Raw genomic sequence first — 23,783 nt, 5'->3', positions numbered from 1 at the left:
CGCGTGGGATAGGGTTGCTCGCCAAATTCGACCTACCTAAGTACCCACACGGAGGGTAGACCGGGCGACCGCACCTCGCCGCAGGTCGACTTCGGACACGGGCCACTTTAAGCGACCCGTTCCGTACTATCGGGATAACCGAGCGGTGTTATTCATCGGCCTCGACGGTTCGATTAATTATCGGGCGTTTTAGCCCACGACCAACCCTTTACGTGAAGCAAGATGGAGATTCAATGAAAGAAAAGACGAAGCGAAGCGGGAAAACAGTTCAACATAACTCACATTTATTTCGCGATGAACGGGAAGCACACATATACAATTACACCAAAAGCACATGTAAAAGGAGAAGAAACACAATATTACACAAAAAGCAAATATAAAAGAGAAACACAATGCAGAGCTATCCGACTACCGAGCACACGGCAACACTTATACAATTTTACTTCACAGACGGCGCCGACAACACAGATACCCAAAGCAAAAGAAAAAGAACCACCCTCCAGGATGAGGGGGGTAGGCGGGCCTGGGGCCGAGACCGTGTCGGGCCTACCCATCTGATGATGAGACGCAGAGGCGGTGGTGCCTCAACTCCGCGGGCCTCGCGGACAGTGTCTGGTAGGGGGTGGGAAAGGGGCCCCCTTGTCGCACTATCTCAGCACGGGGGGAAACAGGAGCGGGTTGTTGATGCTCGGGGGGGAGGAGGATATCACCCTGTCTCGGGTCCCGCGACGAGCGTCTCCACCTCGACCTCGGTCGCGCCGCCGTCCTCTCCCTCCGCCACTCCCCGACTCCGACGCGAGCACCCCCTCGATCGCCTTCGCCGCCGCCACCTCTCCACAGCTCCGTCCTCTTCACTCTGACTACTACCACTTCTTCCCAGCTCCACCGACAACTCCCAACCGCGAACTCGAACTCTTGACTTCTCCCCTCCGAACTCAACTGTTTGGCGAGCGCGGCCGTTTATATCCCCCGTGGCTTCACTCCCCCACCTTTGACCCTTTACCTCCGACCCTTCACCTCCAACTGTATATATATATATATATATATATATATATATATATATATATATATATACATATAAAATTTGAAACACGTTCAGTAAGTTCTGTGGTCGTCCGGAAGACGTCAATCAAATACGTATACATACGTCAATATGTGTTGGAGATACGTTACACATAGGTTCAAAGCATGTTACTCATACGTTAGATCGTGTAACGTGTAACGTGCCTACAACACGTTACTCATCGGTTATAAATAAGTTTTGGGTAAGCTAATCATTACCTCGACGTGTTTCGACTTATGAACGTGTGTCGACGTTTGTCAAGGATCGCATAACGTGCCTTCAACTCATGGCCAGCATAGCAGAACGTGCGAGTCATACGCTGGCATACGTCGTAAAATTTCAAGCATGTCAAAATTTGAGGACAACCGCAAAGTACAACGATTAAAGCCAGTGTACTACGACGTATGGTAGTGTTTTTCAGCGTGCTCTTAACGTATACAAACTTACCCATAACGTATTCCACGTGTGCAGGCGTTTTAGCCCAATTTTGCATACGCCAGGCATACGTTGGCTAAATCGTCAAGGTGTGACAGGGCCTTTCACAATGGCTTTCTTACTGCCACTCGATCTGTCAAACCTGCAGCTCAAAGTCTTCTTTTCACAGATGAAGCTGAGACTTCCTTACTTTGGTTTAAGATCGCCGCTGGACCCACTTTGGTTTAAGCTGGCTGAAATCTGAGGAGGCCATCCTGAGGCTCGAGTTGGTCCTCGACACAGGACGCTAGCTCTCCCTTATTCCCCTCCAGGAAGGGAACGTAGGGGTTGGGAGTAGGCTCGATGACAGGATAGGTTAGCCGAACAAAGACGATAAAGGGGGTTAGGGGCCGAAATTATAGAAGGGAAGTGAAAATAAAAATAAAAACAAAAAAATAAGTTGGGGCTAAATTGGGTTTTGACAAATTAAGGGAGTGGGTATGGACGGAGACAGGCAAAGGCGATAGGTTGGGAAGGGGACGGTTTGGTAGGTCCGAGCCCGCCTTCTGAGTTGCCAGCACCACCGCACTCCCCCCCCCCCCCAACCTCCACTGAAGGGCAAAGGCTGGCCAACTTCATCGGCTGGCTGTGTTGCTACAAGGCCTGTGCCGGCCGGATCGTCTGCTGGTGTTTGCTGCAAGGCCTGTGCCGGCCGGATCGTCTGCTGGTGTTTGCTGCAAGGCCTGTGCCGGCCAGATCGTCTGCTGGAGTTTTGCTTCAAGGTCTGTGCCGGTCGATCATCTGCCGGCTGATTGCGACAGCGGCCTTGTCATGCCATGCCTTGCCTGTCCACCTTTGCCATCCATGCCTGCTGCCCATGTCCACCAGCCCCGTTCTGTTTTGCATCCCCCCCCCCCTTCCTTGTTCATTACCATGTGCGCCAGGATCCTCGCGTAAATTGCAGGGACTGCCCAGCAGCTGCAAAACGGGACTGCACCAACGGCCCGTGCACCACTTGTTTGTTCACTGCATTCATTTTAAGAAGGGGGAGGTCTTGGACTGTGCTTAAGCAGCCTGGCCCCCTGCTTGTGACTGTTGTTTTTCTTGCAGAGTCCATCAATCCTGGGCCATGGAATAGTGTAAATTATAAGATTAAGTTGTTATGTTGTGTATTGTATATGAGTGCGCCCCCGGCATGTATGTCTTAGCGCTGGCATTTTATTTAATTCGTCCATTTGAGTGGGTTTGTTTCGTTAGTTACTCAGCCCGTAGGTTATTTATTTTGGGGACATGAATACACTGAATGTCGCACTCAAGGATCCGAAGGTAAATCGTACTAGGGGAAAACTTACACATGATGGCACACAAAAATTCGACGACTCGGGACGAGTCTGTAAAAAGGGGAGGGGCAGTGTTACGGCTGTCAAAATTCGCAATACACCATAAAGGGTCCTTAGATCAGTTATGACGATAAGTATGTGTGTAGATAGATTTCTCCACCGTTGTTTAGAGGGAATTTCCGTGTTCACCGGGCTGCGATCCTTTTAGATAGCCGTTTTTCTTTGCTCTGTCATTATTTTGGACCAATCATTCCCCAACAACCAAATCGCAACCACCAACAATGCCCCCGAACAACTACACCAAACCGCCACTACCTTCACCTCCACAACCCCACCCCGCAAACATTGCCTCACCCCCATTCTCAAACGACGCCCGCCAACAACCAAACCACCACAGTAAACCCCCCACCACCTTCGCCTTTCTCCCTCCACAACCATCAAACACACCACCTGTCAACACCGAACGTCGTGCTGTCCAAAGCCCATTCGGTGATTGTTACCAAACGTGGCGTGCCACGAGTGCACATGGATCCTTTCGGGAGAGGAAAAACGGATCAGGAGAGGTTCACGCCCCCTTTCCGTCCGTCCAATGGCTGAGCGTCGGGCGGTGTGGCCGCGCCTCCAAACGCAAAGCATATGGATCCCTTTTTGGAGAGAGAAACGGATCAGGAGTGGTTCACGCCCCCTTTCCGTCCATCCAATGGTTGAACATCGGGCGGCGTTGCCCCGCCTCCAAACGCGATTTGATCCGCGTATTTGCATGTGCGCTCCACCCCCGGGCTATATAAGAGCGAACGCGGCGTGGCTCGAGGTCAGTTGGTGGAGCGGTGAGTCTGGTGGAGTTGGAGAGGTCGGCAGTGGAGGATATACGGGGAAGGACGGTGGAAAGGAAGAAGCTCGAAGCAGGCAGTGCAGACAGGGCCCGATCGACGAACGGGGGACGGAGCTAAGAGTGGAGGTCGAGGGGCGAGTTGCAGAGTGGAGCAGGGACGCGGACGAGGGCTCGGGGGCGAGAGTTCGCTGGAGTCAGTGCGGTCCGAGGCCCCGCTAGGGGGGACCCAGTGTCAGCCATCCCCCTCTCCCCATCCCGAGCAACAATAACCTTCCCCATCCCGGGCATCAACAATTCCCTGCATCCGCGCTGATATAGCGCCGGTAACCCCGTCCGTTCCCCACCCCAACCGTGGTGCCGACCGAGAAACACGTGCTTGCGCGGAGCACGCCGGAGGGAGCTCACTGGCCACCCCAGGGGCATGGAGTCAGGCGCGTTACGCTGACATTGCGGCTTGCCCGCCATCGCGCCACGAGGGCGCGGGTAAGACCACTTAGGTCTCGTGGACCTGGCCGCTCATCCAGGTTCCATGCGCATTTAGTCCACGGACCTGTCTGCCTCCTTGCCTATGAGGGTGGCTTTTGTTTTCTTTGCTTTTTGTGTAAATGTATGTGTGGCGCCAGTCTTGTAAGTAAACCTGTATAAGTGTGCTGAAAATAATTGCCCTTTTTATTCAGTTGTAACTCTGCGTTGCTTTCATTGCTTTGACTGTGAAACATGCATTCTTATTGTATGGCTGTGAATACGTGCTTGCCTTGTCTGTGTGTGAAATAAATGTGCTTGTCGAACTGTTCCCCATTTCGTTGCGTCCTTTCCTTTGTTTGAAAGTTCCATCTTGCATCATGGAAGGAATTGGTAGAAGGGTGTAAGCACCCGGTAAATAATCACGTCCGTCGGGGCCGGCGATAACACCGCTCGTTTTTCACTGAAGCACGGAACGGACCGCTTAAGTGGTTCGTGTCCTAGGCCGGCCAGCAGCGAGGTACGATCGCCCGGTTAACTACCCGCGCAGGTACTTAGGTAGGTCGAGTTTGGCGAACAACCCTATCCTGCGCGGGTGGCCGATTGGCACGATTGTGGTGGGGTCGAAAAACCCACCTGTGACTAGCTCCTGGCGATAGTTCCAAGGAGGGTCACGACTGAATTGTCCATTCCGGTGGGCGACGCGGTCGCGATTTGAGTTACGTTGCCGATCGCACGCCAGGCGGACCGAAATTTGTAACAATATATATATATATATATATATATATATATATATATATGTATATATATATATATATATATATATATATATATATATATATATGTATGTATATGTTTATATATATATATATATATATATATATATATATATATATGTATATATATATATATATGTATATGTATATATATATATATGTATATATATGTATGTATATATATATATATATGTGTGTATATATATTTATATATATGTATATATATATATATATATATATAAATGTATGTATATATATATATATATGTATATATATATATATATATATATATATATATATATATGTATATATATATATATGTGTGTATATATATATATATATATATATGTATATATATATATATATATATATATATATATATATATATATATACATATTGTTATGGAAATGAGCCTTAATAGGATGACTAAGTATAGGATTAGCTCAGATCCCCCATTAAATGCCTGTTTAGTTAGGTTGTTTGGTATAAGGGACGATATGTGTGTGTTGGGAAGTGTAAAAGACTGTTTGTATGTTCATACGGTGGTGAAACGAGAGATGATTCTTTTTCCTCTCCTGTACGAACGGAAGAGGTGTGGCCTGGACAGGAAGTGACGCGAGGGGGCGGAGCTTTTTGTCGGCAGTCGCTGAGAGAAGGGAGAAAAGAAAAGAAAACAAAAAGATTGGTGCGTGGAAATAGTGGCGCTCGAAGTGTGCTCGTGTTTCGAAGCGAGCGGAAAAAGGGACCTCGTGGACAGGTTCAGTTTTGGAGTTTGGACGAGCGTCGGTCTCGAGGGTGCTCGGGTTTCGGAGTCGCTTCGAAGCGAGCGAACGAAAGAGGCACCGTGTTGGATCTGCCAGGAGAGACGCTGAACCGACCTGCACGTCGGTGATTCGACCGAGAGAGGAACTGAGAGGATGAAGCGGGAGTCGGGCTTCGAGGCGGGAAGGCCGGAGAAGAGACGCCGGAGCGTCTGACGGTCCCTGCTGACAACAACGGCGTGACACGTTTGTCAATCCGCCTGTGGAACTCGGACCTCGACTTGGGCTTTGTCTGGAGAACAGGCCAGGCCTGGATTTGTATGCTGAACACCAGAGAGAGATCGGCGGTCTCGCATTGTCGACGTTGCGTGGAGCCGGAACACGCTGAGGAGAGCCGCGCACACGGTGACTTGAGCAGGAAAAGTACTGCGCCGCCATGTTGCCCTGCGGCGCGTTCGAGCTGGGAGTTCGAACCCGTGGACACCCGCTTGTTTGTTACGAGCGACATTCGTGCTTTTGGACACGGTCCTCTCATCCATGAGCCATCACCAAGTACTCTGTCTCTGTCTGCATGCATGCTGTTTGTCTGTCTGTTTTGTCTGCACGTGTTGCATAAGGCATATTTTGTGGTGATCCCCTCGAAACCTTTAGCCGTGGTTCCCTAGTTATACATATATATATATATATATATATATATACACATTTTAAGAAGGGGGAGGTCTTGGACTGTGCTTAAGCAGCCTGGCCCCCTGCTTGTGACTGTTGTTTTTCTTGCAGAGTCCATCAATCCTGGGCCATGGAATAGTGTAAATTATAAGATTAAGTTGTTATGTTGTGTATTGTATATGAGTGCGCCCCCGGCATGTATGTCTTAGCGCTGGCATTTTATTTAATTCGTCCATTTGAGTGGGTTTGTTTCGTTAGTTACTCAGCCCGTAGGTTATTTATTTTGGGGACATGAATACACTGAATGTCGCACTCAAGGATCCGAAGGTAAATCGTACTAGGGGAAAACTTACACATGATGGCACACAAAAATTCGACGACTCGGGACGAGTCTGTAAAAAGGGGAGGGGCAGTGTTACGGCTGTCGAAATTCGCAATACACCATAAAGGGTCCTTAGATCAGTTATGACGATAAGTATGTGTGTAGATAGATTTCTCCACCGTTGTTTAGAGGGAATTTCCGTGTTCACCGGGCTGCGATCCTTTTAGATAGCCGTTTTTCTTTGCTCTGTCATTATTTTGGACCAATCATTCCCCAACAACCAAATCGCAACCACCAACAATGCCCCCGAACAACTACACCAAACCGCCACTACCTTCACCTCCACAACCCCACCCCGCAAACATTGCCTCACCCCCATTCTCAAACGACGCCCGCCAACAACCAAACCACCACAGTAAACCCCCCACCACCTTCGCCTTTCTCCCTCCACAACCATCAAACACACCACCTGTCAACACCGAACGTCGTGCTGTCCAAAGCCCATTCGGTGATTGTTACCAAACGTGTCGTGCCACGAGTGCACATGGATCCTTTCGGGAGAGGAAAAACGGATCAGGAGAGGTTCACGCCCCCTTTCCGTCCGTCCAATGGCTGAGCGTCGGGCGGTGTGGCCGCGCCTCCAAACGCAAAGCATATGGATCCCTTTTTGGAGAGAGAAACGGATCAGGAGTGGTTCACGCCCCCTTTCCGTCCATCCAATGGTTGAACATCGGGCGGCGTTGCCCCGCCTCCAAACGCGATTTGATCCGCGTATTTGCATGTGCGCTCCACCCCCGGGCTATATAAGAGCGAACGCGGCGTGGCTCGAGGTCAGTTGGTGGAGCGGTGAGTCTGGTGGAGTCGGAGAGGTCGGCAGTGGAGGATATACGGGGAAGGACGGTGGAAAGGAAGAAGCTCGAAGCAGGCAGTGCAGACAGGGCCCGATCGACGAACGGGGGACGGAGCTAAGAGTGGAGGTCGAGGGGCGAGTTGCAGAGTGGAGCAGGGACGCGGACGAGGGCTCGGGGGCGAGAGTTCGCTGGAGTCAGTGCGGTCCGAGGCCCCGCTAGGGGGGACCCAGTGTCAGCCATCCCCCTCTCCCCATCCCGAGCAACAATAACCTTCCCCATCCCGGGCATCAACAATTCCCTGCATCCGCGCTGATATAGCGCCGGTAACCCCGTCCGTTCCCCACCCCAACCGTGGTGCCGACCGAGAAACACGTGCTTGCGCGGAGCACGCCGGAGGGAGCTCACTGGCCACCCCAGGGGCATGGAGTCAGGCGCGTTACGCTGACATTGCGGCTTGCCCGCCATCGCGCCACGAGGGCGCGGGTAAGACCACTTAGGTCTCGTGGACCTGGCCGCTCATCCAGGTTCCATGCGCATTTAGTCCACGGACCTGTCTGCCTCCTTGCCTATGAGGGTGGCTTTTGTTTTCTTTGCTTTTTGTGTAAATGTATGTGTGGCGCCAGTCTTGTAAGTAAACCTGTATAAGTGTGCTGAAAATAATTGCCCTTTTTATTCAGTTGTAACTCTGCGTTGCTTTCATTGCTTTGACTGTGAAACATGCATTCTTATTGTATGGCTGTGAATACGTGCTTGCCTTGTCTGTGTGTGAAATAAATGTGCTTGTCGAACTGTTCCCCATTTCGTTGCGTCCTTTCCTTTGTTTGAAAGTTCCATCTTGCATCATGGAAGGAATTGGTAGAAGGGTGTAAGCACCCGGTAAATAATCACGTCCGTCGGGGCCGGCGATAACACCGCTCGTTTTTCACTGAAGCACGGAACGGACCGCTTAAGTGGTTCGTGTCCTAGGCCGGCCAGCAGCGAGGTACGATCGCCCGGTTAACTACCCGCGCAGGTACTTAGGTAGGTCGAGTTTGGCGAACAACCCTATCCTGCGCGGGTGGCCGATTGGCACGATTGTGGTGGGGTCGAAAAACCCACCTGTGACTAGCTCCTGGCGATAGTTCCAAGGAGGGTCACGACTGAATTGTCCATTCCGGTGGGCGACGCGGTCGCGATTTGAGTTACGTTGCCGATCGCACGCCAGGCGGACCGAAATTTGTAACAATATATATATATATATATATATATATATATATATATATATATATATGTATATGTATATGTATATATATATATATATATATATATATATATATATATATATATATATACATATTGTTATGGAAATGGGCCTTAATAGGATGACTAAGTATAGGATTAGCTCAGATCCCCCATTAAATGCCTGTTTAGTTAGGTTGTTTGGTATAAGGGACAATATGTGTGTGTTGGGAAGTGTAAAAGACTGTTTGTATGTTCATACGGTGGTGAAACGAGAGATGATTCTTTTTCCTCTCCTGTATGAACGGAAGAGGTGTGGCCTGGACAGGAAGTGACGCGAGGGGGCGGAGCTTTTTGTCGGCAGTCGCTGAGAGAAGGGAGAAAAGAAAAGAAAACAAAAAGATTGGTGCGTGGAAATAGTGGCGCTCGAAGTGTGCTCGTGTTTCGAAGCGAGCGGAAAAAGGGACCTCGTGGACAGGTTCAGTTTTGGAGTTTGGACGAGCGTCGGTCTCGAGGGTGCTCGGGTTTCGGAGTCGCTTCGAAGCGAGCGAACGAAAGAGGCACCGTGTTGGATCTGCCAGGAGAGACGCTGAACCGACCTGCACGTCGGTGATTCGACCGAGAGAGGAACTGAGAGGATGAAGCGGGAGTCGGGCTTCGAGGCGGGAAGGCCGGAGAAGAGACGCCGGAGCGTCTGACGGTCCCTGCTGACAACAACGGCGTGACACGTTTGTCAATCCGCCTGTGGAACTCGGACCTCGACTTGGGCTTTGTCTGGAGAACAGGCCAGGCCTGGATTTGTATGCTGAACACCAGAGAGAGATCGGCGGTCTCGCATTGTCGACGTTGCGTGGAGCCGGAACACGCTGAGGAGAGCCGCGCACACGGTGACTTGAGCAGGAAAAGTACTGCGCCGCCATGTTGCCCTGCGGCACGTTCGAGCTGGGAGTTCGAACCCGTGGACACCCGCTTGTTTGTTACGAGCGACATTCGTGCTTTTGGACACGGTCCTCTCATCCATGAGCCATCACCAAGTACTCTGTCTCTGTCTGCATGCATGCTGTTTGTCTGTCTGTTTTGTCTGCACGTGTTGCATAAGGCATATTTTGTGGTGATCCCCTCGAAACCTTTAGCCGTGGTTCCCTAGTTAGGAATGGGTTTAGGTTTGTTAATAAAAACCATTGTCGTGTTTATTGCTTGTGTTGTGATCCCTGATGTTCCACAATAAATCTGGTTCATTCTTATGAAGTTGCCGCTATGGATTAATAAGTGTCGCGTCGAGAAACGATCCGTTTGATTGGCATATAATACCAAAGTGGTTAGAGACTGGTAGACTCCGCTTGGTCTCTGACAAAGCCAGTCTGTAAACAGGGGTTCTATCTCCCCAACTGGTAAGGTTCAGGATTACGTTGGTATCGCGGTTGAAGACGCGTAACCCGAGGCCTGTGCCGAGCCGGTCGGCGTTATAGACTCCCGGAGACGGCGGTGGCGACGCTGGCACCAGGGACCGGGTCAGAATCCCTCCGCCACCCCGGATCCGCAACAATATATATATATATATATATATATATATATATATATATATATATATATATATATATATATATACACATATATACATATACATACACACATATACATACACACACACACATTTATATATACCTACACTGTGTTGTTGTGGGAATGTCTTCTTGAGGGCAACTCTGCATAATACAGCTTTTAGAATTAGCATGTCATTTAATTGCAATCTAGAAAATGCATCATTTTATGTTTTGAAGGATGCAGTCTTCCTCCCCACCCCCCACACTCACCAGTGTATCTAAAACCACCATCCCATCCTACCCGATTTAATCTTTCTTTTGTAATCCATCCGAAATATCCTTTCAAAGCGTCCGATAGGCCATCAGGCGCCGAGTATAGGTGGGAACGCTGCCATGACACCCCCAACCACAGCAGGCCGCTCCCACTCTCCCCCTTGGACCATCTCTCTCTGTATGCAAACTGGGAATGCGAAGCCGTGTTGCCACTTGGAACTCGTTATATCCTGCTGGTTGCAACCTGGATCATCCTGTCTTGTGAATTCTACCTATTCTCTGTCTACTGAGGAATGAATGAGATCTTAAGGCTTAGTTTACTTAAGGATCTCCATTCATTTGTTGACGATGTGGCATGGTTGAGAGCAGAGGGATTGTTAAACTGTTTTGCTTCCTTCTTGTATTCCCATCCAGTGTGCTTCAATAAATTTTATTAGATCACTTCGTCTTTGGGTGATTTGAGTGTCTCTGATTTCTCATGGAGTTATACATGCCCGTTGAAGGACTGATTGCGTTTGGGCAGTTAGCACTCAGGACAGAACTGTGTCTGCGTCCGGAAATTGCACTCAGTCGCCATTCGAGTATCGAACACACAGCACTGATCAGCGTGACACATTGATTAACTCGGTGGTTTTATTGGAGCTCGGTATCGTGGCAAACAGGTCTACTCCCCATAGATGATAACCAAGTGGGGAGGGCAGGTGGGAGGAAATCCTATAAATTCTAACCATTCCGCCAGTTTCAGAATTGAACCACCGAACTGCCAAACTCAGAGCGGATGCTCTGAAGGTTATTATGTCTCGGAGTCTGGGTAAATAAGTTGATAATGCAATTGGAGCAGGCAGGCAATGGATTGGGAAGTAATAAAATATATTTTGGATTGCCTGAAAAAATAAACTCAAACTCTCCCATTGAATATGTCAATTGTAATAGTTCTATGCAGAAAAACTTTAAAATGGACTTCAAGAATGGTACTTCATCATTATATAACATTCACAAACCTGTTAAACATCAATGAAAGGTAAACACAGGACTGACTTGATTGTGCTTGCAATTCAAATGATCTATTCTTCAAGAGTAACAATAGTTTGTCAATCAAAATTCAATAGTGGATATTTAATCACATGCATTCCAAATTGTCATTCATAAATCCAAGTTGCCAAGCTGTGAGTATTTGCTAAATTTCCAAGTATCAGTTATATCACATAGCCATTGAGCATAACGCCGAACCAAATCACATCTGGCCATCACTCAATATCGCCTAACCATCAGCCATATGCCAAGTCATCAATCATACCACCAAACCATGAGCCATATCACCTCACAATTTGACAATTTGAATAACAGGCTGACGAGTTAAGCGGTTTCCTTGATCTTCAAGCATTTTTGAACAAAATTAAAGTCGTAAGGGTTATAATGGTCGTGTCCTTGACTTTCCTGTTGACCAACACACAATTGTGAAAAAATAAAATGAAACTCACTGCATTGTTCTGAATTGAAGTAAACTGAACATACATACCTGCATCCATTGATATTCATGACTTTTCGTTTATTGAATGATTAGAACCCATCCACTAAATACTTTCTTTTAAAGAATCCCAATAGCTGCATGAGGTTTTCTAACTTTCAGAAACAACTGCTTGGTTTTATGCAAACAATATTTACTCCTGGCTCTCGGGGGGAGTTCGTGGCCATCGCAAAAGTACAAAGTCACGCATGATTTTATTGTTGTACATACCAAGACCTTTCAAACAAATTTGGGTGACAAGCCCAAATATGTATAGAATTTGCTACAGAGGGCACTTTTCAAAATGGCCGCCATAAGTATAACTTTTGACCATATTATCTTGGTTTGTGAGACTCAGAGACATGATATTGGTGCCTAAACCTATGTTTTCAGGGTCAAGGAACTCAATAACACAAATAACAATTACATTAGCTCCTTCGTTTGCGGCAGCCATCTTGAATTTCAAAATGGCCACCATTCAAAATCGCAGTTGTTGGGTGGTCGCTAGGGCACCCTTATTTTCACTTTTTTCTGTATACCTTGTCGAGGCTCGTGTGAGAGCTAACACACAACGCACAGCAAGGGGGCATGAGACAAGAGTGGCGGGAGTGAGAGGGACAAAACAGTGGGGAACAGAGACGTTTGGAGATCTGTGGAAGGGAAAGGGATGGGACGGGGAACATGGGGAATAGAAGATGGACATTACAGGGACTTTCAGGAAGGAAAGCAGGGAATTTGAAGGAAGTGGGCTTGGGTGGATTATCGGGGGCAGAAAAAGATCGAGGATTTGGATGGGGGATGATAAGAGGTGGGAGTGAACAGCTGTTTTGAAAGCCTGGAGGGAAGAATGGGAAAGAATAGAGTGAGGGAGCTTATTCCAAAGGCGGGAAAAAGAGGAATGAAAGAGTGAAGGTGAGCAGTGATTCGTGATTTTGGTAGTTTTACCAGAAGGGGGTTGCTAGCGGACCTTGAGCGCCCTGTGGAAATGTGGTGGGGACAAATCGCAGAGACAGCAGGGGGGGAAAGGCTGGAGAGGAGACGGTAGAAGACAGAAAGACCACCGACCAACCTGCGGTGATTGAGTGAGAGGCCCAAAGACTCAGCCTCATTGCGGGAGATGCTGATGATCCGAATACTTTTTCCGTCTGTCTGTATGCATGTTTGTGTGTATGTTTGTTTGTATGTTTGTATGTAATGGACAGCTCTGGAGGCCAGAGGAATCAACCGATTTTGATGAAGCTTGACAGGTAGGTTCATACCAGGATCTAGTTATATGCTTTTGAGCACCGTTGCTATAGACACCACCATTGCCTAGCAACGGGACTTTGAAATTTTAAATAAAAAAATCAGCTTCCAGGCTTTTATGCGAACTATAATCAACCTCTTTGTCAAAAATTTTCAGCCCGATCCGTCAAAAACTGTATGACTAGTATGCAATTATGTAGCGACCACCCATGTCGCCTACCGGCTTGTCCATATATCAGTCATCAAAACACATAGATGCTTGATGTTAGTAGTTGTACTCATGCATTTAAGCCCAAGCAATCCAATGATAAGAGTATAATAATACAGTGGTTCATTTGGTTGAGTTATCATGTAACTTTAAATTATCATGTAATCCTAAATCTCTGGGAACTAGGTTTGTCCTGGAAAAGAACGCAGACTGTGTCATGCTCAGACACATTAGCACCTTCCTGATCCCAGTTGTCAACGGCTGCTGATGTGAATTCTCCAGAATCAAAATGAGCTGGTAGTGCAACATCCTGCCTATTCTGCTGTGCAGTGTAGGTTGCAATGTCATATTGATATCGTCGCAGTTCTCCGTAGCTTAACGCAAGCCCTTGACGGTTCAATATATTGGTGATGATTTCCCCCCCCCCCCCTCCCACCTTTACCCGAGACTGTGAGCAGATTCAGCATTCATTACATGCATTGGCGTTCTCCTTCTGCCACAATGATGTACAAAATACATAGTCTGAAACAGAGCTTGGATCTTCCTGCAACGTTGAGCAAAGAGGCAACCATCGCAGTCTGTTTGGAATCACTGTTAGTCCGACCCTCACTATTCTCTGTTTCACATGCATCGTCATCTAACACTTTATCATCTACATCTGCTGTAGGATCTGTTTCCGTCATGATAGCTTCAGCTGCCTTTGGGTATGTCTCGGGGTTGAAATTGTATAAATATCCTAAAAACCTAAGTATCGGTTCTGGCATTCTCATACTGGAGGTTGCATGTTTTAGATCTTGAGCATCACAGAATCTATCATCCAGGTTAAAATCATGACTATCAAGACTTTGCCGTAGCACACTGGTGCAAACCTGTACAGGATCAATGGAGCGAATAGGCTCTGCCAAAATATCTGCTCTATTACATGGCACACTATAAACCATCAAAGACTTTCGCAACTGGTCAGGATATGTAAAATCAATGCTACTACCAAAGTGTCTAAAAATATATATCTTCACATCTCTATTGCGAAATTGATGCTCGTCCTCCACAAGTCTATTCAATCGGTCTCTGATTATACTTAGTTCATAGCCATTACCACTTTTCAGTCCCTCTTTTAACTCAGAAATGATATCACTCCATGCATGCTGCTTGGGGTTCAGCTCTGGTGTATCGCCAGTTGAATGTTGAGCATTCTCAAATTTTTGGATGTATGATGTCATGCACTGTTTGTGATAATACAAGTCAGCTCCAAAAACTGCATGCTCATCCTGGAGGTCACACATTCGACTGAAAATGTCATCCTGGAAGAAGTTTACTGCTTGTAAAAGTGAAGTAGCACGGTTCGACTCAGATATACGATATTTCGTGAAGTCCTGTTTGTGTGACTTCTTGTTACAAATGATGCAGTTCATCGAGTAGTTGACACTATATGCATCTGTAGGATTTGGAGGTGAACGTACAGCAGAGTGAGCACAAGTTGCAACCCCATGTGGACTGCCAGATTCTTCTGAGGATAGCGATGCTTTCTGTGATTTCCCTCCTTCCTGGATGCATCTGAGCAGATTCGCATTGGTGTACTTCTTGTAGCACTGGTTGGAAACATGATAATAGAAGTCACTCTCGGCTGGCATCAACTTTATGCGTTTTGTTACAGAGTCGTTCCATATGTCACTAGCTTCCTGTATTCGTTTACACCCGTTGGGTGTGCTGATCAGTTTTCCCTGCGTTGGCTCTTGACAAATTACACACTTTGTCCGGTCAAAATCACCAACTCCTGTCCCCGAAAGCTGTACAAATTCCATTGATGATTGTGGATTATGGCTTGTATTAGATCTTGTATTAGTGCTTGTCTTCAGAATTTATCTGAAATAAAAGAGAAGTGGATTACAGTGAGTTGATTTGTTAAATGAAGATCTTTAAACGTAATGATTACAGAAAGTAGCAAATCTTCAATTTTGTGATGGACACCATATACTCCTGGCTCTTGGGGGAGTTCGTGGCCATCGCAAAAGTACAAAGTCACCCATGATTTTGGTGATAATAGTTATGGGCGTCACGTTGGATTTATAGGTTACCTGAATATACTCAAGAAGATTTTTGCTGGTCTCAGTGAACCATTGTATTATTATACCACTGTATTATTATACTCATGGATTCCTTGGGCTTAAATGCATGAGTTTCGCCACCAGCATCAAGCGTCTATGTGTTTTGATGACTGATATATGGAGAACTGCGATTTTGAATGGCGGCCATTTTGAAATTCAAGACGGCTGCCGCAAACGAAGGAGCTAATGTAATTGTTATTGGTCTTATTGAGTTCCTTGACTCTGAAAACATAAGTTTAGGCACCAATATCATGTCTCTACGAGTCTCACAGACCAAGATATGGTCAAAAGTAATACTTATGGCGGCCATTTTGAAAAGTGCCCTCTGTAGCAAAATCGATACAGATTTGGGCTTGTCACCCAAATTTATTTGAAAGGTCTTGGTATGCACAACAATAAAATCATGGGTGAGTTTGTACTTTTGTGATAGCCACGAACTCCCCCCTAGAGCCTACACCAATTGAGATATGTTAAAGTTGACATTACTGATTGGAACTTGGAGAAACGAGATGAAAGGAAGAATAAGCAAAGCAAAAAAAAAGAAAAATAAGTCTTTCCTTCGTCATGAATAAAGAACCGACCTTCCATGGAGATGATTTTCAACAATGACTCCATACCCAGGCAGTGGTCTGATAAATATTTCATATGGCAGTCATAGGATATTTGCAAATCAACAAATGCACCACAAACGAGATTATGGGAGCTTTCTCTCTAAGCTTCCTCCGTTTGCTAATTGGGTTTTGCAACTTTGCATGGACCTCTTGCTGGATTTGCTGTATGCTTTGTCCGTTGTAATATAAGTGTCCGAGTCATCAATGCTGCATTCACATCAAACCTAATAGAGTGCCGGCAGTTTCCTTGACATTTCCCGAGGAAATGAAAACCTATAAAGCTTAAATCTGCCCAGATTCCATGGGGATGAGTTTCTGAGGGGCACAGGCGGCTGTCATCACCGCCCACTGTCGACAGCTCCATGGGAAAAGCGTTCCAGGTGACGAGGCTGAAATTAAACACCATCAGTGGTGGCACAGCGCCGTCAATCGCAGCTATGTCAAAATGGCCTTTCCCATTCCTGCTTTATTGCAGAGCCCATGACGACTAATCCACCCGTGGCTATTTTACTCATGCTGTAGGATTTCCTCTGCATATCTCTGCGAGTAAAATACTGCAGGATTATGTTTGCAGCATTTGCAACAAAAATGCATTGAAATGGTTAAAAAGTCATTGCAAAACATCCACCCTGCAGGAAACCCCACTCAAAAGCCCTCTCCACAATCACTGCACTCAAAATTACCCCATATACTTTGTCCCAACCCTTTTAACAATCAAAGGTTCAAGCTGGAGGACGTACATGTCACATGTAGTGCAAGGACAATGGGATAAATCAGTCTACTTTTACATGAATTACATGGATATTAGGAAACAAAGCAAAGCATATTTACATCTTTGAACCTCTGGCCCAGTATCGTGTGATATATATATATATATATATATATATATATATATATATATATATATATATATATATATATATATATATATATATATATATATATATATATATATGTGTATATATATATATATATATATATATATATATATATATATATATATATATGTATATATATATGTATATATATATATATATATATATGTATATATATATGTATATATATATATATATATATGTATATGTATATATATATATATATATATATATATATATATATATATATATATATATATGTATATATATATATATATATTGTTGTGGTTACCAAATTCGCAAACCACCATTCAGGTCCCTTAGGTGAGGTATCTCGGTAAGTACATGTGTAGTTAGGCCCAAACCCGTTGTCTAGTGGGAATACATGTCATTTATGCGTGCTGCGACTCTTCAGGATAGCCGTTTTTCTTTTACTATCTTTAATTTGGACCAACCGCCATGATTACCACCACAATCACAACATCAACCACCAACCACAACGCCGCTTCACCACAACCGCCACGACCTTCCCGTCACACCTCGCAACCGTAGCATCGCCACCGTTCTTGCCCCGCTGTGGGTACCGGTGTTGGACTCGTGCAGGGCGCGCGTCGAACAGCGTGTACAAAATCACGGATTTTGTGCTTCAAAAACGGATCAAAAACGACACACGCCCACTTTTTGCCGTCCAATCGGTGAGCGAGGGGCGAATTGGCCCCTCCCCCAGGGCGATCGATATATGCAAATTTATGGATCAAAAAGCCTTCACGCCCACTTTTTCTCGGGCCAATGGGGAGCGAGGTGAAAGGTCGAAGGGAGGGGGTCAAAGATGAGAGGGCGAAGTTACGGGGCGGATAAAAAGGACCGTGTTCGTCAGCCAGAGGCGGAGGGTCGGAAAGTCCAGAGGCGGAGAGTAGGAGAGTCGAGAGGCGGAGAGGAGGAGAGTCCAGAGAAGAGGAGAGTCGGGAGAGTCCAGAGGCGGAGAGGCGGAGAGTAGGAGAGTCGGAAGCAGAGAGTCAAGACTTCGCGGGCGGTGGAGCTGCTCGTCGTGTGCGTTGGAGTCGGAACGGAGGGGACGGAGCTGTGGAAAGGCGGCGACACCAGACGAGGGGGTGCTCGCGTCGTGCAGGAAGCTGCACCCGAGGGAGGCCGACAGCGCGACCTGGCCGAGGTGGAGACGCTCGTCGCGGGATAATAAAGATCCTCTATACCCCGAGCATCAACAACCCCCTCCTGTTTCCCCCCCGCGCTGAGATAGTGCGACCAAGGGGGCCCCTTTCCCACCCCCTACCAGACACTCCGCGGGGCCCGCGGAGTTGAGGCGCCATCGCCGCTCCGCGTCTCATCACCAGACGGGTAGGCGCGACCCGGTCTCGGCCTCAGGCCCGCCTCATCCTTGAGGGTATTCTTTTCCTTGGTTTTGGGTATGTGTTGTCGGCGCCGTCTGTGAAGTAGAATTGTATAAGTGTTGCCGTGTGCTCGGTAGTCGGTATTAGCTCTGCATTGTGTTTTCGCTTTTATATTTGCTTTTTGTGTAAATTGCATTGTGTCTTTTCTGTGTGCTTTTGGTGGAATTGAATGTGTGCTTCCCGTGTGCCGCGAATAAATGTGCTTTGTGTTGAACCGTTTCCCGCTTCGCTTCGTCATTTCTCCCATTGAATCCTCATCTTGCTTCACGTAAAGGGTTGGTAGTGGGCTGAATAAGCCCGATAATTAATCGAACCGTCGAGGTCGACGATAACACCGCTCGGTTATTCTGATAGTACGGAACGGGTCGCTTAAGTGACCCGTGTCCGAAGTCGACCTGCGGCGAGGTGCGATCGCCCGGTCTACCCTACGCGTGGGTACTTAGGTAGGTCGAATTTGGCGAGCAACCCTATCCCACGCGGGGGCTGATTGGCTCGATCGCGGTGAGACCGAAAGGTCCACCCGTGACTGGTTCCCGGCGTTAGTCCGAGAGGGTCATGACTGGATTGTCCGTCCGGTGGGCGACGTGCCGCGATTCGAGTTACGTGGCCGTCAGCACGCCGGCGGGCGCGAATACCGCAACACTGGTGTCAGGAGTGGGATACAAATTCATCGCCCTCCTCGCGGCACTGGTATCGGAGAACAGGAAAACAGGCTCTCCTGTCTCCGGCTAAATTCACGGGAATCGGTCCAGGGGTGAGAGAAGCGACCCCCGATTCCCTCCAAATTACGAGCGAGCTAAATTAACCCTTCACGAGAAGCAAGATGGCGTCTCAAGGCGAGCGGGAGCCGGGGGTATTAGAAATGTATATGTGTAGTAATGTAGAGTCCATGGTCCAGGATGGAATCCCCGTGCAGGAAATGTTGATTGTGCAGGAACACGGACTCGCCCAACTGAACCCAGAGCCCGAAATGGGTGCGGCAGCGGCCGCAGTGTATGACACCTCCCCCCCCCTCTCCACCAAAACCCTTCCCCAACCCCTGCCGAAACGGCTCACTCAAGCGCACCCGACATGGCCCAGCTATGCGCCATGCTGGCGGCAATGACAAACGAAATGAAAGGAGTGAAAACGACGATGGATGCGAATACACAAAAATTGGATGCGAATACACAACAAATGAACGGCATGGGCAAGCAAATAAAAAAAGAAATGAAAGAACTACGGGGTGAGACGCAGAACATGGGCCGATGCCTGCAGGCGGGCATGAAGGCCGTGACCAGGGAGCTGGGAATGGCGACTCCACGTGTAGAAGCAAACGAGCTGGAAGGGGGTGCAACGGCTGACAGGCCCGCGGTGGAGGCGGGTAAAAAAATAATTCGGGGGGCGTGTTCGGCGAGGGTCGTGACAGAGGAATCGACGGTGACCAAAAGGGAAAAATTAAATGGGGAGACCAAAACGTGTGAGACGAGACACGAGGTGACGACAAAGGAAATAATAATAGTTGAGACACGGGAGATAGAGGGTGAATTGGACGGGGTAAGTGACGCACACACACACACGGAGGTAGTGGAGGATAAAGGGGGTGAGCTGGCGGACTGGGTGGAGACCCAGTGCGAGCACCTGGATGGCCTCCTCCAGGAACGAGGGGAGGGAGTATGCCCCCTTGAGGCGAGTCACGACCAGGTGAGTTCGGTCGTGCTTTGCGAGGTTGAGGGGACGGGTGCTGTGAACGGGTGCACGGAGAGCTTGGGGGGTATAGAGGCCCCGGAGACCCTTGTGGGGACACGAATCCCCAGTGTGGTTGTCCCTGTGTGTGTGGTGCAAGGTGTGAGTGCGTCCCCGTGTGTGGAAGCGACCCCGTGTGTGAGTGGTGTGGTGGCGATGGTGCCGGAGTACGTGCTTCCCAGCACGCCATGTGTGGATGAGGCACCGTGTGTGAGTGTCGCCGTGTGTGTGAGTGAGGCACCGCGGGTGTGTGCCCCCGCGTGTATGAGTGAGGCACGGTGTGTGGATGAGGCACCGCGGTTGAGTTCCCCCGCGTGTATGAGTGAGGCACGGTGTGTGGATGAGGCACCGCGGTTGAGTGCCCCCGCATGTATGAGTGAGGAACGGTGTGTGGATGAGGCACAGCGGTTGAGTGCCCCCGCGTGTGTGAGTAGTATGGTTTGTGTGAGTAGTGAGGCACGCGTGAGTGAACGGCCGTGTGCAAGGTCGCTGTGTGCAAGGGAGACCGTGTGTGTGAGAGAGCGGTATGTGAGGGAGATGTCGGTTGGCATGCGGGAGCACGCAGCCGCGTCTCCCGGTGTGAATGTGATGGAGTGGACTGTGTGCGTCGTAACACGCAGGTGTGCGTGGGTCGAATGGCTACGAAGGCGACAGAGGAAAGAAAGCCGAGTAGCGGCTGTAGCTATTTCGGGGACCGTGCCGGGTTCACCCAGCAGTGAGCACGCGGTTCGTGCTGTGCAACGCACGAGACCGCCACGTGCTCGCTTGCGAGAGTGAAGTCCCGGTCCGGAAACGCACGCGGTGGATTTGCCGATCCCGCGGACGGACAAAGTTTAGGCAGGTAAATGGATTTGGACCGGACGGGTTCTCCACGCGATCGTGTGTGTTAAGCTCCAACGGGCAAAGCACATGTGTTCGCGTGGGGAACCCCTCGAGACGTGGGGCTTGTGTTTTTTTTTTATGCGCACGGTGACGCCATGGCTGCACGTGGGGTTGGAATCCGGCAGGAGGGGTATCTCTGCCGGATGGTACCGTCCAAGGAGGGACGAGGAACACGTGCAGCTGCATGACGTCACGGGCAGGTGCAAAGTGCGCGAGCTCTGAGTTGCCGCGCAGGTGCTGCGCATGAAAAGAAAAAAAAAAAAAAACAAGCCTCACTTTCGGGTGCACAGGATTCCTGGGCAAAGGGTGGAAGACCCCCTTGACCCTGGGCACAGGATGAAAACTAGTTAGGGGGAAGGGTTAGCTTAGTTAGACCGACTTCATGGGGCAGGGGTAAGTCCTCATGGAGTCTGTGGAATGGATTAGTTAGAGGGATTGTAGCGAGATTTAGGTTGGGAAATTTATTAATGATTTAATTGAGGACATGGACAGACTTGTGAATGTGTAGAGGGGACGTAGCTTAGCTACATAGTGTTAAAAGGAACGTGCTATAGTTTAAGGGACGACGTGGGAGCACGAGTTAGTTAGGGGATGCAGATAGAAGGATGGCAGAGTTCAGTGGTGTGTGTGTTGAAGAGTTGGTGAGTGAAGTGGAAGCATGTGCTTGGTGAGTGAGTGAGGCCAGCGGGTCTGTGTGTGTGGAGTGAATGGGGAATGCATGGTGCGATGAGTGATTGGGGGGAGGAGTGACTCCCGCCCAAGGGACCCCGGGGTCAGTATAAAGTGAGTTAGCTGGGTTAGTCAAATTGAAAAATGGAGGTCGTTTTGTTGTTGGTGGGAAAGTAGGCTCGAGACCCATTTTGAGGGGTGCAGGAGCCCTGTTGACGGGCTTAGGAGCGTGGCTGCGAAAGGTGAGTATCGCTGAGTGGGTACCCCGGGCACCAGGCTAGTCGGCCGCGGTAGGCCAAGGGCCCATGGGGGGCCGGGATAGCGTAGTGGGCACGGGTGCGCCTGCTTGGTGCGGGGGGCCCGGGGCGCCATTAGCCGCGTGGGCAGTTGTGGGCACGGGTGACCCTCGGAAAGGGGCCCGGGAGGCCGGCCTGCCACGTGTGCGTTTCAGGGGAGGTGCCATGGGCGGCACTCCCCGGTGTTAGGGAGCTGGTAGGCTCGGAGGCAGTGTAGTGCCCGGGGGTGCCATAGCGGGAGATTCGGCAGAGGGTCGTGCCTGCCAAAAGGGAGCCACGTGTCCCAGCCAGGAGACCGTGTGAGGGCACGGAGAGAAAATTGGGGGGCGAGGCCCGAAATTGTGAGGACACCAACACAGGCGACGGGAATCTGGGTTGTTAGAACCAATAGTTTAAGCGAGAGGCGCTTGTTGAAAGCCCCGGGGTAGTTTAGCAGTTAAATGGATAGGGTAGATTAGGAGATGTACCCCTCCGCACCATCCATCCCCTCGCTGTCGTTGTGGGCCGCTGGACCCACTTTGGTAATAGATCGCTGAACTCTGGGGAGGCCATTCTGAGGCTTCGTTGGGCCTCGACGCAGGACGTTAGCTCTCCCTTATTCCCCTCCGGGAAGGGAACGTAGGGGTTGGGAGTAGGCTAGGTGACAGGATAGGGTAGCCGAACAAGGACGATAAAGGGGGTTAGGGGACGATTTATAGTGGGGGAGTAAAAATAAAAACAACAAAAAATAAGTTGGGGCTAAATTGGGGTTTGACAAATTAAGGGAGTGGGTATGAACAGTGACAGGCAAAGGCGATAGGTTGGGAGGGAGACAGGTCGGTAGGTCCGAGCCCGCCTTCCAAGTGGCCAGCACCACCGCACTCCCTCCACCAACCTCCACTGAACGGCAAAGGCTGGCCAACTTCATCGGCTGGCCGTGTTTTTCTTCAAGGCCTGTGCCGGCCAACTTCATCGACAGCTGTTGTTTTGCTGCAAGGTCTGTGCCGGCTGGATCGTCTGCAGCTGCTGTGCTGCAAGGCCTGTGCCATCGGCTGGCCGTGTTTTGCTTCAAGGCGGAGGCCGGCCAACTTCATCGGCAGCTGTGTGCTGCAAGGCCTGTGCCGGCCAGTTCATCTGCTGGCTGTTTTTCTTCGAGGCCTGTGCCGGCCAGTTCATCTGCGGGCTGTGTTTGCCTGCAGCGGCCTTCTTCTGCGGGCTGTGTTTGCCTGCTGCCTTTGCCATGCCATGCCCACTGCCCACGTTCACCAGCCCCGTTCAATTTTTGCTTTGCCCCCCCCTGTTCATTTCCATGTGCGCCAGGATCCGCAAGGCAACAGTTTGCAAGCTGCAAGAACTGCCCTGTTGGCAGCTACAACACGGGCCTGCAGTGGCGGCCCGTGCACCGTGTTTGTGTTCATGCATCCATTCGTTGTGCTCATTGCGTGTGCCACTTGAGCTGGCACGGAGACTGCGTTTGTGCAGCCCATGCACCGTTGTGGTTCACTGCGTTCAGTTCAAAAGGGAAGGCCTTGGACTGCGTGTGAGCAGCCAGCCACGTTCCCTGTCACCTGCATTGTTTGAGCCAGAGACTGCATGCGGGCAGCCTGGCTCCCTGTTAACTGCTTTCTTTTTGCAGAGTTCAATGATCCTGGGCCATGGTTTAGTGTAAAATTTGTAAGTTAAGGTTAAGATGTACTGTAAATATGAGTGCGCCCCCGGCATGTATGTCTTAGCGCCGGCAATTTTATT

At 49.1% G+C, this 23,783-nt stretch overlaps 1 protein-coding gene and 1 pseudogene across 3 annotated transcripts in view; both read right to left on the bottom strand.

Moving 5' to 3' along the window:
* Positions 1–23,783, bottom strand: part of SPOCK3 (SPARC (osteonectin), cwcv and kazal like domains proteoglycan 3) — a 570,187-nt gene that overhangs the window by 100,351 nt on the left and 446,053 nt on the right. The gene's annotated exons all lie outside the window — the stretch shown is intronic.
* LOC147026869 (uncharacterized) lies at positions 12,840–15,524 on the bottom strand (annotated as a pseudogene).

The sequence above is a fragment of the Eptatretus burgeri genome, chromosome 5 (assembly GCF_056783735.1).
Source record: "Eptatretus burgeri isolate ZD-2024b chromosome 5, Ebu_testis_v1, whole genome shotgun sequence".
Classification (NCBI taxonomy): Eukaryota; Metazoa; Chordata; class Myxini; order Myxiniformes; family Myxinidae; genus Eptatretus; species Eptatretus burgeri.
Note: the sequence above shows the minus strand (reverse complement) of the source record. Positions and strands in the feature narration are given on the sequence as shown.